General features: G+C 39.1%; 1 pseudogene; it reads right to left on the bottom strand.

The window, feature by feature from the left end:
- Positions 1–1215: 1215 nt before the first annotated feature.
- The window catches only part of LOC138809305 (alpha-1,3-mannosyl-glycoprotein 4-beta-N-acetylglucosaminyltransferase B pseudogene), a 39385-nt pseudogene continuing 22923 nt past the window's right edge, over positions 1216–17677 (bottom strand).

Genomic DNA, 17677 nt, shown 5'->3' with positions numbered 1-17677 from the left:
ATATGAGAGTAGCAGCTCAAATTCCTTTTCTTAAAGAAAACAAGTATATTTTTTGGTTTAAAAAAAAGAGACATTACAACATATATAGTAGTGGTTTTGGTGTTAACCAGTATTCATAATAATAATCACAGTGACTTGGATGCACTAAATATATTCTATGTGTCAGGGACTGGATAACATGAGCTAATTTAACAATCATTGGCCAGTGGTTACTACCATCGCTTTTATGCTAATCAGTAAGGGAGAGCTTAGAAAGCAATATAATTGTCAGGAAGAATATAGGCTCTTGAGTTTGTTTTTTCCCACTATGTGTGCATGTCTTTGACCACCAAGAAATTGTTATGTGAGAGTGATTCTCAAGTTCTGCATTGTGCTGGATTCAGTGCTCATTCCGGGGATATTGCTTTGTGGTAGTGTCAGAGGTTTTCACACCCGGATGCTGACAGTGAAGAATACGAGGTAGGACCTCTGATATGAGCAAAGCAACCTCTAGTGTCTTGCCCAGTTGTCTTTAGCAGTATATGATATGTATGTATGCATATGGAAATTTGTAGCTCATTATCAGCCACAACCCAGAGATACATTAGCAATAATGCCAACTATTGCTTACAAGTGAAATCGTGCACTTCTCTAAATGATACCAAGATACCGAGATGGGGGGTCGGAGAAGCAGAGAATGGATCATTGATGGAGAGCAAAGGCAGGGATCTTGCTTACCAAGCAGAATGCCACCAATCGCGCAGCCTCCTGGCAACTGTGCAGAATCCCACCTGCATCACAAACGTCATCACACGCCCAAAGAAACACAGAAGTGCCTACAGATTTAGCCTTCTTTTAAGCAGTATGCACTAGAATAGGATGCCTTGGTTATAATGGCCTACCGCTTTTTATGTAAAATGTCAAGAGAACTCCCTGAGTCAATTTGTAATTGAAAGAAAAACACTGGCTTTCCCTTCCCAGACTAATACAACAGAACAGAAAAACATGTCAGTGATATAATAGGGGGAAAAAAATACCACCACCTCTCTTCATAGGAAAAAATAGCCTGAAAAGTAACAGGATATAACTATATTTCAAATGTATCCAAGAATAAAAAACACAGCACATTAAGTAGGGTATGCGTTCCAGTGCTGGAGCCAGAGACTGCGGGAGCCCAGGAAAAAGGCTCTTCTAAACTGGCCTAGTGCACCAGCTCCTCTGGGCCAGAGGCGGACCTCAGGTCTGCCTGAGCTCAGCATCTGGCGGAGCGCGTCGGGCAGGGTGGACGCTCCTGGCCCTCTGAGGCATCTTCAGCCACATGGGCTTCAGAAGAGCTGGCCATAGAACACCTTTGGAAGCCCAGAAGTCCTCCCGCAGATGGGCCTTCTCCAGGGAGAAATGCAGGTGCTCACCTCGGCGGGAGGCCTCACCTGCTCCTTCTTCAAGGCTTGCTTCCCAAAGTCTGAGTTTCTGAGACTCGTGCGCCAGTGAGGAGTGCGTGCCACGTGCTGGAAGAGGGGCTGCTTGGTGTGGATCCGCAGGTTGGCCTTCGGCTGGTCACATTGCTTCGCTCCCTTCTCAGGATTGCAGACCTTCACCCACAGAGTGTGCCCCAGGAGCCAGTCAATGGGCTTGTCCCGAGAACACTTGATGATGGACTCCACAAGCAGGCTCAGATCCAGCTGAGAGAACTCCAGGCGCGTCCAAGTCCTCTGCGGGCCACTGCGGGGACAAACCTCTTCACGGAGCTCGGGAAGTTGGGTTGGGCCAGAACGCACATGAGGTCGTCCAGCTGCAGGTGGGTGGCACATGCCTTTGGACTGTGCACACCTCACATGGAAGCAGTGGTCGGGGTTCTGTGTGGTCCTCCATCTGACTCTGTCCTTGGAGGAGGTGGGAGATATCTGGGTGGAAATGAGGGGGAAGGGAGACGACCTCCAGGAGTGCAGAATGGATCTCCTCCGAGGGGAACAAGGCCTCAGTGTTCTCTGTTACATCGTGGGTCAGTCTTGGCGATCAGCACTGCCACGATGACCAAGTCCTCCTCCTACGTGTTCAGCTGCGAGATGAGCAAGTGTGGCATGTGGGTGAGGTACGAGTGCATCCCCCCTGCCTCCCACCCGGGATGCCCATCACCACAGATGCTCAGTGACCCGGTGTGGCTCTGGCCCACGCGCACCGCCCACTGCAGGCTGCTCTCCTTGGCCAGCAGGTGCAGCAAGTGGTGGAAGACTGTGGATAGATGCATCACGTGCCTGGTGAGGACTTCCCACTGCTTCAGTCTGGGGTCCTCTGTGAGGGGGGCCCAGGTATGATTGCCCTCCCCATCCCTCAGCCCCCTCTTGCTCTTGTCCACCACCAGGCTGAGCTCCTTCGAGCTTGTTAACAGTGACCAAAAGTATAACTGTCCTCATAAATTATTGAATTCTTGCCATGAAAAAGAACGTACCCTACAATAAGTAACAAAAATGTATTTTCTTTGAAAGTCAAGTAGTATCTATTTTATACACAATGTTCTTTCTCATAGAGGCTCAGCTTGCATGTCAGCATAGATACATTCTGCACCTAGAATGTATGTGGAAAAAATAACATGCACAGATGTCTACACATATTAAACTAATGAGTTCTCATAGCTTCCATGGAAGGCAATATTATTACTATACCCATTTTGTGAAAGAGAATAGTGAAGTAGAAGGAGTTTAGTAAACTGCCCAGGGTCATATGTCTAAAAGATGACAGATATAGAATTGAATCCAGTCACCACAGCACCAGAATATGGTGTTTTGTTTCAATACTGGATCTGCCACTTTTCATACTGCATGGGAGATCATTTAAAATAAGACACAGCACACAAGCACTGTGCCAATGATGGTGCCACAGCCACTGTGGTTTTGATTATTTTTTGTCAGTAATGGGGCTTGAACTCAGGGCCTGGGCTCTGTCCCTGAGCTTTTTTGCTCAAGGCTAGTGCTCTACCACTTGAGCCACAGCTCCACTGCCAGTATGTTTTGAATTGCCTGTAACATTTCTCCAGGCTTTAGTTTAGATGAGTCCATTAGGGACCCATTCCCTATGCCATATTTCAGCCTAGATCTGTTAGTCATGGTATAACCAGCACTCTAGGTATTTTAAAGGGGATTTAATAGAGAAAGTGGTTACAAGAATTTGAAAAGCCAGATAAGGGACAGTGAAGTAATACAGAGGTTAGTAACAGAAGCCTACCATAAATTCTGTGGAGTAAAATGACAATGACCACAAAGAACAAGCTTGTACCACAAAATAAACTGAGAAAAGAGCAGAGGCAAATGGAGGACAGGAACAAACTGGATTCTTCTCTCTTCAATCTGTCTGTCTATTGCCTGTGCCTCCACCAAGCTCAACCTGTATGAAAGGAACAGGACAAGAAAATTTGGGTGACATTATCTGGTAAGGGCAGTGAATGCAGATGAACTACTGTATACCATCTAAATACTCTTGTGGTATCTGTACTGTTACACACATGACCCTTGGCTTCCTTTCTCAATGTTTACCTTCCCCATGTGCCAGCCACGGCAATTCACACACTTCCTGATCATAGATGAGGACAGAACTTAAGTAGTTAGCTGACAGACTCTAGCTGCCATGACTACTAGATGTAGTGCACATCAAGCCACATGCTCTCCGGGCTTCTCTGAGCCAATAACTAAGCATAGCAGGAGTGTTAGAAATTGACTGTTCCAGGAGATAGAGCTTCTGTAATGAGAAATTCTTGTCTGGGAATCTCATCAGCCTAGCAGAGATATACTTAAAGTTTCGGTGGAGTCCCAGGTTTTTCCTGGTCAATTCTCTCTCTCCATTTTATCTCCCTGCAACATTGGCAGACTTGCACAGTGGTCTGAAAGTCCTGCCAAATATCCCTACTATGCTCCTTCATTGTTGTCCCTCATGGACATTTCTTCTTACCAGTCCCTTATACTACTAATTCACTCTTGCCATGTGCCTTCCTAGACAATCCATTAAATATAACCTCCTATAGAGAATCTACCAAGTATAACTCTTGCTCATTGTTGTGGTTCTATGGCTCAAAATAATATTTGATGCAGTAGGTGCTCAGTATGTATTAATGAATGATTGCTAGATGTTTGAAACAATGATTGATACTGTATCAAAAGTCAATGAATTTGGGCTGGGAAGGTGTTAGAGTGCTTGCCCTTGCATGAGGCCCTGGGTTCGATTCCTTAGCACCACGTAAACAGAAAAAGCCAGAAGTGCTGCTGTGGCTCAAGTGGTAGAGCACTAGCCTTGAACTGAATTGCTGAAGGACAGTGCCCAGGTCCAGAGTTCAGGCCCACGACCAACACACACACACACACACACACACACACACACACACACACACACACACACACACACACACACACACACACACACACACACACGAAAGATTAAAAAAATAAAACCCGAGATATACTAATTATTGCAAATAGGAAAACCATGGGACCTATGTTTCTTTGGGCCTGGCTTACTTCACTTAATATAATTCTGTCCAAGTCTTTCCATTTCCTAACAAATAAGGCAATGTCATTCTTTCTTATGGAGGCATAGAATTCCATTGTGTATATATACCACAGTTTCTTGATCCATTCATCTACTGAGGGGCATCTAGGTTGGTTCCATATCTTAGCTATAGTAAATAATGCTGCAATAAACATAGTCGTGCTGGTAGCTTTAGTATGGTCTTGTTTATGATCATTCAGGTAAATGCCCAAAAGTGGGATTGCTGGGTCATAGAGGACTCTATATGTCTGGGACAAGCAGAAAAGGTCAGATAAGATGATGTTAAGCAAAATGAACCACAAGATAGGGACACAAGTTTTTTTTTTATTTCTTGCTATTGTTTCTAATGTATTTATAATGTACCATGTGATTTTGCTTGTTTCTTTGTAAGTTCCTCCCCACATTATAACCTATTTTCACTATATTTGATGTCAGTGCCCTGCATCTTGTATATACACTTCTCTAATTCGGGGAAGGGAAAAAACAAATGCTTAAATAAGGATACAGTTTGACCCATTGTAACAATGAAATGTACAGTGAACTTTACAACTTCTGTGTATGTGGGGAGGGGGGGATAGTTGTGCAAATGGGAGGGAAGGGATGGTAGGAGAAAAACGAAGGAGGCAACAATGCTTGATCAGAAATGTACTCATTAACTTGCTAATGTAACTGTAACTCCTCTGCACAGTATTTCCACAATAAAAAACTTATTAAAATAAATAAAACCCTTTCTCAACCTAAGAAAAATAATGCTGAGACAAAGCTTTTATTGCCAAAGAGAAAACTCAGGCTGGCCCTTATCCCTCCTTATCTCTCCTTATCTCTTCTAGATACCTGTCTCGTACCCTGGAAAAGAGAGAGCTCCAGATAAAAAGAAGACTCCCAATAACATGTTTCAAAGTTCCCCATAGATAGACATACCATCAGCACATGTCTATATATCCTATGAGATTCTAGAAGGAAGTGAGAGAAAGGCCATGTCACTCTGTGACCCTTAGAATGAATTTTAATCATGAGTTGATTTAAGACAAGTAGTGAATAGCCTTCAGATGAGGATTCATCATGAGTCATCTTGAAGTCTATCTTACTCATACACACACATATACACACACAGAGAAGGGGGGGGGGATTTCTGCATTACTCATTAAATTGAATAGGATCCAACATTCCTGCATTTGACATAAAGGTGAACTCTTACAATTCTTCCTTGGTTTCCAACCAAATAACTTTCAGTTAGCATTTCAAAATTTTCATTTCTTCTGTTCACTAGAAGATGTGGAGAAGCAGAGACAGCTAACAAAGAATCCTAACTATGTAAAGTCACAAAAAAGGGATAATTAATAGGATGATTTATGGTGTCAAGGAACTGAACCTATAGAAATGACCTTAATTGCCCTTCTCCCTGTTGGCCCTTTACTTGAGTTTCACTTTGTTTTCCTTTCTTATTAAAAGAAAATATTTTAAATATCTAAATCAGACCAAAGATTACTGAAACCAAGCACACAGTTGATCTAGTGTTAATTTTTTTGTATTATGCTCCATAGAACCAAGAAAATAAGAAGATAGGATGCAGAAATAACCTCTTTTAAAAACTCTCCTTTGTCACAAAGATTTACCTACTCCTAAGATACTAGTCATACATATGGATACTTTTGTACAAAATTTCTGAAAAAAATCCAGACTTACTTTGCCTGTGAATATACATTTATTTGCAGTTCCAGTGGATATTATTTTTCAAGAATAAAATGTAATTAGTTAAGCAAAAATATCTGTTTCCCTTGACCTATGTTTTCTATAAATTAACATTTAAATCTATATGTAATTCAAGCTTAATGTAATTCAAGTTTTATTGTATTTTAAACAAAGCTACTTCAGAAATGTTGTGAACTACCATTAGAATGTATATAAGAATTGGCCATCTACTTTCTTGTGATGTTAACAGGCGCTGCTACTCAATTATTGACTCAACACAGTCAAAGGACTTGCAAAGTACTACTACATTGTTACTTTCTTCATTTCTTCTCTAGAATATTTTATAAAGAGAAACTATCTCATTAATAATGGGATTGCCTGAGGTACTGTTCTGACATAGAAAAGTATAAGATCTTCTATCAATTGAATTACTATTTTTTGAAATTATTAATTGAATCCACAGCATCCTACAAAGGTCACCTGAAATAAATTCTTTTCTAAATTAGAGTTATTATAAACTCATTTCTTTAAATATATTTTGTATGCTTTGTTTTTGTTTTATGTTTTGTGTTTTGTCAGTTCTGGGGCTTGAACTCGGGTGTGAGGTTATTTTGCTCAAGACTTTTCCACTTGAACCACAGCTCTACTTCTGGCTCTTTTGGGTTAACTGGAGGTAAGTATCTCATGGACTTCCTTCTTGGGCTGGCTTCAAATAGTCACCCTCAGCTTTCAGCTTTCTGATCCGCTAGGATTATAGTTGTGAGCACCTGGTGCCCACCATATTTTGTATGCTTTAATACAGTCCACATATTATCATTGCTAATGTACAAATTGTTTGATTTTTTACCAGGAAAACCTGTTCAAATTCACTCCTGGGTCCTTTTGAAATAATCCCAGCAGTCTTTGATACTGGCTTTGCTTTGAAGTATTACAATATTTCCACATCAATCTTGTGTTCTTCATGCCCCAAACTGAAAAATCAGCTTCTTCTCCAAGAAGTCATACTTTAAATTTAGTGGATGTAGATTTTTAAAAACATTAAATTATGTTCATTGTTCTAGGCCAGATATAGAAAAATCTATAATTTGGAGATAGGGTGGAATTATTTCATCTGTCCACACCATACTGACACTTCCAGTACAAATTCAGGACAAATATGTTCTTACTGTTGTTTCCCCAGGTTGCAATAAATTGCAGTGCAGGCATGCATCTTGTTGAGAAAAAAATACAATTATGGAAAAAAGTGTAATGTGAATTCTTTAAGAGGAAGATAGAGATAGGGTCAGAGACAAAGAGAGAACATACTGATTAGAAGAGAATTACGATATATTTAAAAAGATGACTACTACATTCAAAGATAACAGTACACTGCTGAAAAGGATATAAAATGGAACTGTCATATGAACCAACAATTTGACTTGTGGTACATACCCAAAAGAATCAAAAAATTATTTGTATACCTGTTTTTCTAATATCATATTCACAAAGTCAAAATGTGAAAGATCAAGTATTTATTGAAGAACAAATCTTGTATCAATCATATATTACTCAACCTAGAAGAGGAAAGAATACATTTCATGTATGTGGCATAATATGAATGAACTATGAAGGCATTATGCAAATTGAAATACAGTAGTAACAAAAGATGAATACTATATGATTCTACTTATATGAGATATCTAGTGTAGTCAAAGTCACAAAGATAGAATGTCATGGGCACAATCCAAAATAGAATGACAATTGCCAGGAGTTGGAAGTGTGAGAAAACAAAGTTGTTGTTCAATGGATACAGAGTTCCAATGATACAAAATGAAGAATTCTGAAGATGATTAGTAGTGGTGATTGTGTGGCATGATGTCACAAAATATTTAAGGTTGTAACGTGTATCCTACCACATTTTTTAAAAAGAAAATTAGGAAATGTGTAGCATATTGCAATATGACATGGCTCTGTATTACCTGTTTTCAAGGCTAGGGAAACAAAGTCTGCATTCCCTGTATGCATGAGATATAACTCCAGGAAACAGAACGGTGAAAATAGAGTATTTCTGGGAAGGATGAAAAGCCAACATAAAGATGCATTAGGGAGGTTGTCACTGTTGAGATATGGGGCTGATTGTGCCTGGGCCAAGAAACTCATGGCCGACTGCCAAGAATGGTCTCTTGAGATGGGAGGCTGGAATCTGCTCCACATGTTCCTGTCTCCCTTGGTTCAATTTTCCTCTTGGGTTTTTATTACCCCACTTTTGGGATTTTTAGTCCTCTGCTTCCTTAATGCAGGAAGGCTTAGGAAGCATGCTTAGAGGAAGATACTGATGAAATCTAAGCTCACACAGAACTGGAAAGCTAAGATCAGAGGAGGCAAGTGACTATGACCCAAAGAACTTATGGACTCTCCCAGAAAATACTATGCTGGAAATAAGGTTATTGACCAGATATTGGTGATATGGTGGCTAAGAGTCCTAAAACTTCTTTTGTAACATCTGATCATTCTATTTTGGCATGTTTATGAGAAAGGAGAAGAGAAAGACGGGGGAAAATCGTGTTTTATACATATAACCTAGGGTATTTATAGAGCTTTGGGATTTTTACCAAAATATTCTGAGACAAGAAAGTAGGTGAAGTATATAGAAATAAAATTGACTATAAAATTGACAAAGTAACAAGTGTTTGGGAGGTTCACTGTAATTGTCTGTCTACTTATCTGTACATTCAAATTGTTCTGAAATAAAATACTTTGAAAATATTGTTGTTCAACAACATTGGTAAAGACAAATTCCCAAGATCAAAAGGTGTATTTCTGTGAGCCTTGTTTTAACAGTTCATCATGACAATAATTTCCATTCTCAAAGTATCAGGAATTTCTTCTCTATAAGTCTCTCGCTTTGCAAAGGCACCTTTAAGTCTACAAAGTTTGAAAGTGATTGTAATTAGACTCATAAGTAGAGAGACTTTAAAGTACATGTTAATTGTACACACAGTATAATTATTTATACCTATACTTTTCTAATTATTTCTTGATATAAAAATACTATGAAATTTAAACTACACTTTTATGACACCATACCATTGATTATCAACTGAAATAATTACAACTCTAAAAATCAGTAGCTAACAAAATCAGTTTTCAAAAACCTAAGTGTTGAGATGGTAAACTATCTACTAGAACTTTTCCATAGTCTTTCCTGGGCAAAAAAAGAAAAGAGAAAACAAAACCTAGATGTCAAATAGGCAACATGCTTGTACTTAACTTTACCTTACATACCTCCTATTCATCATTATGATATCTCACCTGTTTCTACAGTTGGTTATAATTATTCAGGGGAAAATCAGCAGTAATGAATTGTTACGTAGTAAATCCAAAAAGGAAAGTTTTAGAAGAGAGAGGACAGTTTATAAAGTTGGGGAAGAAAAGTTGAACAATTACACCTTGAGAAAGGTCAAAGCCCTAAACCACCTCAGATGTTGTAACAACAAAAATAAAATAATAATATCTCACTGTGAATGATCTCATCTATTTCCAGTCTGTCAGATTCTCTGCTCAACATTTTACTGCCTTGGAAGTCTCAGTTACATAGCCTGGGCCAGGCTTTGGTCTTTACTGACCATCATAGCAAGAAGGGTTATTTTCCCCAAGTAAGAACAGGACCAATGCTGGGTTTCGCTGATTTTGTCCATTTGTTTGTCATGAAGAGCACAGACTTTGGAGACAAACTCTCCCATTTGAAAGTCTAGCTCCATTATTTTCTAAGTGTATGACCACAGGTAAATGTCTCAATCTCTCTGGGCATTAGTGCCCTCATCTATAAAATGGAACAAATAATAGTAACTACCTTGTAGAACTGTTTCAAGGGAAGTAATTATTAAAGTATGTTAATATTTGGTGATAGTTTGTATTCTTTACATATTAGTTATTTTTATTATGCCAAAATAAAGGTATTGCCAAGTGAAAGTTAGATTGGAACCATCACTGACTGAAAGCTTTCGATCCCTCACTGAACTGCAAGGGGATTCTTACCTCTGTCTCCCCTACTCAGTGCCAGATTATGTAATGTGCATAGTGTAGGACCACAGTGGGCTTCGATAGGTATTTCCAAGAAGGTTGATGCAGAAATGCAACACAACTCAGTATAACTTGACTAAGTTAGAGGTATGGAGAAACAACAGACCACAGGGCCAAACAGAAATAGCTTACAGAAAAGACATCCTTTAGGTGAACCACACAACTATTCAACAGTCAGAAGCAGCAAAGCTGCATATTCTTCTGACTAAGGGTTTGATGATATAAAAGACCAACTTGTTATATATACATATAGAGCAAGCAATATACATATGTATACATATATATATATATCAATTAAACTACATCTTTATTGATTACTTGAATCCATACACTAATTTGTACATGGAAGCCACAACTCTAAGACATAGCTACAAACAATGTGAGATTCTGTCAATAGAGACTACAGAATTTTCCATTTTATGTGCAGTCAACTATTGATTGCATATTGATCTGGTTGATACATCCCTACACATCTTTGTCAGAATATCATTTCTATATATGAAAGGCAACAATATTTTGCCATTAGTACAAAATGCTGCCATATATTTCAGAGACATGTGTAAACAGCAGACATTTTTATTAAAATTGAGAATGTTATAAGAGCCATTATATTATGGAAGAGGTGATATTGGTCAAGATTCATTGTATAAATTCATATAGTGAATTAAAGCCCCTTGGTATAACTACCTAAGGACAAAAAATAAGTAAATAAAATAAAAAAGAACAATTATATTAAAAATTGTCAGTACCTTACCCATTTCTAAATTAACATCATAATGCTCCAGTATTAATATGCAATTTTCAAAAGACTCCAAATACAAAGCTCTTTAAAATGTAGTGATCTGAGTAGCAAACATAAATTCCATGGGGAGTGGCATTTCTCTTACTTTGTTCATGAGAAAAGAATATATTAAACGTAATCGAGTAATTTTGTACAAAAATATATGAAAAATGTTTCATCAAGAATGTCCAAGCTCACCGGGCACCGGTGGCTCATGCCTGTAATCCTAGCTACCCAGGAGGCTGAGATCTGAGGATCATGATTCAAAGGCATCCCAGGCAGGAAAGTCCGTAAGATTCTTATCTCCAATAAACCACTAGAAAATTGGAAGTGGCACTGTGGCTCAAGTGGTAGAGCATTTGGCTTGAGCTGAAGCGCGAGCACAGTAACAGCTCCCAAGCCCAGAGTAAGCCCCACGACGGACCAAAAAAAAAAAAAAAAAAGAATGTCCAAGCTGCTGGGTGCAGATGGCTTACACCTGTAATCCTAGCTACTCAGGAGGCTGATATCTGATTATTGCAGTTCAAAGCCAGCCGGGGCAGGAAAATCCATGAGACTTTTATCTCCAATAAACCACCAGAAAACTAGAAGTAGAACTGTGGCTCAAGTGGTAGAGCACTACCCTTGATCTGAAGAGCTCAGGGACAGAGCCCAGGCCCAGAGTTGAAGCTCCACAACTGACAAAAAAAAAAAAAGAATGTCCAAGCTGGGTTCTTGCTTTCAATTAAGCACCAACAATGCTGAAAGTAGAGCTGTAGCCCAAATAGTAGAGTACTAGCTTTGGGTGAAAATATCAACTATGCGACAGGGCCAAGCCTTGAGTTCAGGAGAACCAGTATACACAGATAGTCTAGAGTCTAAGATAAATGTTAATAAAATGCTACGTATTTCTAAAACAACATAAATAGGACTTGTTTGTACTAATGTATGTCTACTTACCACTAAGGAGAATGTTAGACTTGAAATTATCAGTCATTGAGAATTTGAATGCACACTTTTCCAGTTGTTTCTATTCCTCTACAAAGATGTCTAATCAGACAATTAAAATTGTTTCATAATAACCTTCTGTATGCATAAAGATACTAGCTATAGAAACTTAAATTCTCAAAGTACATTCTTTCTCTATTAATTGTGTTTTATTTGAAAATGGCTTCATGGTCTCTGTTCAGAGGTGTGCTAAATGTCAGTTCTCCATTTCAAATTCAATCTTTCACAGGAAAAAAAGAAATCCTTTGGGAAAGAATTGGAATAAAAGAGAAAGTCTGTCCCACATAAAATATGCTCAGGAAATGTTTGTTGAACAAATAGTCAAGGATCTCAGCTTGAACCTATGGTGCCAGTGCATTTCAGAGAATTCTGTCTGGATATCTCAGCAACCTGGTAAGGAAGACCTAATAAAAGTTTATTCTCTTCAAGAGATTAAAAAAGCCAGGTGCTAGTGGCTCACACCTGTAATCCTAGCTACTCAGGAGACTGAGATCTAAGGATCGTGGTTCAAAGCCAGCCTGGGCAGGAAAGTCCAATAAACCACCAGAAAACTGGAAGTGCCACTGTGGCTCAAATGGTAGAGCACTAGCGTTGAGCTGAAGAGCTGAGGGACAGCACCCAGGCCCAGAGAGAAAACTCAGGCTGGCCCTTATCTCTCCCTATCCCCTTCTTCTAGATACCCTGGAAAAGAGAGAGCTCCAGGTAAAGAAAGGACTCCCAATAATGTGTTTCAAAGTTCCCCATGGATAGATGTACCATCAGCACCATGTTTATAGATCCTATGAGACTCTAGAAGGAAGTAAGAGAAAGGCTGTATCCCATTTTGCCATGTCATTCATGTGACTCTTCAAACACTGCACTGCAGTGCCTAGAAAGGAGAAGAGTGGCCAACTTGACATTTCACAGGAATATCAGGGATCTCCTGAATTACTATTTTACGAGAGCACACAATATGACTTGAATACATGTGAGAGGCTATAAAATTTAGCACAGTTGGTTATGGTATAGCAACCCTAGGGGGGAAATATTAAATAAATAAACCTCCATCATTTTTAACCACCTTTTCCTTCACAAGATTTGTTTACATGAAAAATGACAAGACTGTGATCACAAGGAGGAAAAGAGCAATAGTAAATGCCTGGGTTTATCTTGGACAGTGGTGTGTCACAATTATCACTGTTTCTTTGGGTGTCATGTTTGCAGGGAACTCAAGCCATTGCTAAGTTCTTTAAAGATTTGCTTGATTTAAAAAAGTACTATATATATATATATATATTCTGACTGATTTCTCTCAACTATTTAAATGTCATTCTGTCCCATCATATCTGATAACCAAAAACATTAACTCAGGTTGACATCCTCTCTACCACAGACACAAAGATATTGAATTATCTAAGGACCATTCTAAATACCAGCCTTTAAATGATAGCTGATCTGCTAAAAGCAAGTATTGTTTCTGACAGGGCATGTCACATTTCTAACTCTTCATTCTGCATTGTGCTACATCCTGCAATGTCAGCTAACTTGGAAAGCAGTGGTATACAACAGGACGGGGTGACTTAAAATTGAATGAAAGCCACTATTCAGCCTGAACATCCATTTTATGTCATCCATTAGGGAAAATACAAGGGCAAAGAATGAAAGGTTATTTTCAACCATTGTTTAAACTATGCAGTGCTTCCTTGAACACTTACGTTAAATGTATTTCTCTTTTCTGTATCTTTACTCCATGATTCATTATTGTAAAAGTCAATTTAAGAAATAAATCCTATGCCATTCCCCTAATCAACTTGTACTTATGTATGCATGCTGTCACCTCATTCCATAATACAGTTTTTGGCTTGAAATCACAGGCTTTTTAAAATTCTGGAGTTGGAAAGGACTTAGGAGGTAATATAGGTCAACTCATTTATTGTGCTGATGAGGAAACAGCGCCAAGATGTAAAAAGATTTGTCCAAAGTCACATTGCTAATTAGTGGCAGAACTCCTGCTAGAACCTCCACCCCTTTTCAGTCAGTGTCTTTCAACTGTGCTGCGTGGGGCATAAGCTGCTCTGAGAGCTGCAGCGAGCAGGAGGGCACCTTGAGATTATTTACAGTAGGATAAAAGCAGACAATTAGACCTAACTTGCTCTGATTGAATTTCTGCTGTATTTTCATTTCTTGTCACATTTCAGTGATTTCAAAGAGCTTGCTATTTATTTAAAGCAGTTCACTCAAAATACTGGTGAATCTGGCTTTTAAAAAATATTATATAATAGACCAAAAAATAATGAATGGAAAGGGAGTTGAGTAAGGAATGTGAAGAAGGAAGCACTCAATTGTTGCTTAGCTATGGTTCTCCTTTGCAAGGTGAGAGAACTAAGGATCAGACCCATTCATTCCCTGGCCCTGGGTCACCAGGAAACAAATATTTATCTACTCATTTCCTAGCTCTTTTTCCAAGAAACTGTTGTTATCCAAACCTTCCACAATTTCTTCCTAATTAAAATTACCCTTCTACTAAGATCATCACTTCCAATTACTTTGTGAGAGATAATGGAAACAGGAAGGCTAATAGTCATATCCTAGAAAGGCACTTTTCGGGTCTAAAGGGGTAGAAGAACACTCTTTCGAATAATTTCAGGAAAACCATAAATCTGAACTCTCGTCTATCATCACAGTTGAACTACTGCTCTGTGCTAAGGATTTTTGCCCTTTGGGCATAGATTTCCGATACTGAAGTTAGTACATGTTGTCTCCCATGTTGTTTTCATTAACAGGTTTAACTAAATTCAGCTTCTTTTATATTTTATTTTCTTGTAAATATATATATATATAGTATATATATATATATATATATATATATATACATACATACATACACACACACACACAGAGACAGAGAGAGGTTACCATTACAGCAATAAGGTAATGAGTACATTTCTTGTGGAGCATTATTTCCCCCTCCTTTGTGTTTCTCCTACTATCCCTCCCCTCTCACCTCCTTCACCCTCCTCCCCATTCCCCAAAGTTGTCTTGCCAACTGGGCTCAATTGTTTTAACTCTATGACCTTCTTTCATGGCTCTGGCCCTCTTACCAAAGTTTGCTTCCTTATTAAATGTGCCCAAACCACTTATTTAATAATACAAGATCCTTTTCAGAAAATGGGAACATTTTCTTAGTTTAGAGCCGCATGAACTTCTCCTGTTGTCTCTGTTGGCCTTCCAGTACTCGAACCAATTGTTCTTCTAACCTTAGTCTTAAAAGCATTCTGCTAATCTGGGAGACAGATGCAAAAGAGGACCCAAAATAGTGGTCCTTTGCCATTCGAATGTCACTCCAACAGCTAAGCACTGACAATAACTTTAAAGCTTTTATCCTCTTTGGGTCATTTTTTTTAAGTCTCCATTCATTCTGAGTTTTAACCTCTCTGATTCTCTTCATGCAGGTTCTTACCTATGTTTCATATTTGTACTAGGTCATCTGTCTTTTTTTTTCCCCTTTGAGCACAGTCTTTTAAACTTGAGCTAACCCTAGCACTGGGTCCTCACCAGGCCTTAGAGCCTACAGGAATACCACCTTTTTATTTCTCATGAGAAAAGAAAACAATTCAGAATTATACTGTGAGAGTTACATTTTCAGGCCTTCTTTTTCTCCTTAGTTATTTGGCCTATTAGGGTTTTGTTTATGGACAGTCCTGAGACAGAACGGAACACAAAAACTGAAAGTCAGACTAACATGGTTAAGACATGTTAGTAGGGATTTTAGTAGGGGGCAGTGGATACTGTGTATCAAACTCAGGACATTGTGTATTCTAGGCAAGCATATGACCACTGAACTACCTTCCTCGCCCAAATGCTTTTCACACTATAATCATCACATTTTAACATTAGCCCTAATCATAAAATCATCTCAGGGTCTTTTCTGTCTTGCTGACTACTGTCTTGTTATTTTGCTGCCTTTCAAGAAAGGGAAGTGGAGAGACAACTCCATACTCTTAGAAATAATAATTTCTGATCAAAGCTATTATGTGAAGCATCAATGACTAAGCTGAGCCTTGTTGCTGCTCATCATATTCTGAAGGCTTGCATGGCCCAAAACACCTTTACCACAAATAGTAGAGTAGCCCATCACAAGGTGAATCTCCATGCCCCAGGAAGTAGAGGTAGTTAATCCAGGATGGATGGGCACTGCCTACAATGTCACATCTACCCTCCACAGAGGCTCCAATGTGCACTAAAATTTGTCCCATGTTCAAGCCCCATTTGGATGAAGTGATTCATCATGGGCACTGATATGTGCCAGGTGAGCAACACTACCTTGAAGATTCTGCCCACCTGTGAGTCACACCTTCTGTCATCAGGCATCATGTGGCCTAATGTGGTTCACCACTGCCAGTAGTAGAGGTGCCAGTAAAGACAGGTGTTCCTGCTGCTCCTTTTGATGTCACAGTGCCTCCATGACTGCTTTCAGAAACCAATGACAGAGAAACCTGCCTTCTTCCTCCTATCCTCATTCTCCTTCCTAGAGCCCCTTTTCTTACTGTAAAATTGGAGGGATCTTTGCAAGTTCAAAAGAGACTTCTATGACACTCATCATTTTCATACCCCCCACACACACTTCAGAAAGACACTATTGTACCCCTAAAAAAGGAAGAAACTACAATGGAAAGCCTTTGCTCCCTTTTAACTGAATGGCTATGCATTTCAGAGCAGGATTGGAACCACTAGTCCAATTGTCAGTTTTCCATAATCTTCTCACTAGTTGCCCTGGCAGCACTTATAATCTCAGTCCCTGGAGGGGGGAGGTCTGTGCCCATGTGCATGACTACTATTTAAAGATAGAACCCAAAAGGTATACATATGCTCCAACATGGCTGCAATTTTAGCTGTTCAGAGAACACAGCAAGATAAATAACCATGCCATGAGAAATTACAGCATTATGTACTGCAATAAATATGACAAATGATAGGCCAGATATTCATTGGCTCATAACAGTTGGCAGGCATTACCATCTGTGGATCCAAAGTTCAAAGTATTTGTTTTCTCTCCTACAGCTGCCTTGATATTTCTCTGCCTCAGCTGGAACCTCTGGCCTCTAAGACAGCCTGGACAACCTTGCAAAATCTTTGCCCTTACTAAAGTTTTTGTTAAGAATTGTAAGTATTGAGGCAAAAAAAAAAAAAAAAAAAACCCCAAACAGCCAAACTGCATTGCATGTATGGGAGAGAGAGAGAAAACACAAGAGATTTGGCAACCCTTTCTTAATGTAGAGGGCTTTTTACTTGCAAAGACTCTGAAAGCAGGAGAGGCAAACATAAGGATAATTAAGAAAAATGATAGTGTTTGTTGCCTCAGAAGAAATAAATCTTCTGTGTCTCTCCTTCACTTATTGATTAAACAAGGAACCCTACAATGGATTTAAGTTCCAGCTTTTGTCACTAGAAAGGTAACACTGAAGTCCATTATTTCATTATGTGAAATGCTAATCTATATTTCTCATTTAGAATCTAAACCCTTCGTTTGGTTCAAATCTCATAGCTTACGCCACTGATAAGAGAACGTCTAATGAGCTCTAATGTCACCACTGCAAAACTACCCAATTAGATCAGAGGCTCCACAGCAAGGTACAGTGTAAACTTGCAAGGCAAAGCCTT

Source organism: Dipodomys merriami, unplaced genomic scaffold (assembly GCF_024711535.1).
Source record: "Dipodomys merriami isolate MVZ:Mamm:240054 unplaced genomic scaffold, mDipMer1.0.p SCAF_49, whole genome shotgun sequence".
NCBI lineage: Eukaryota > Metazoa > Chordata > Mammalia > Rodentia > Heteromyidae > Dipodomys > Dipodomys merriami.
This window is presented reverse-complemented; position numbering and strand designations above follow the sequence as displayed.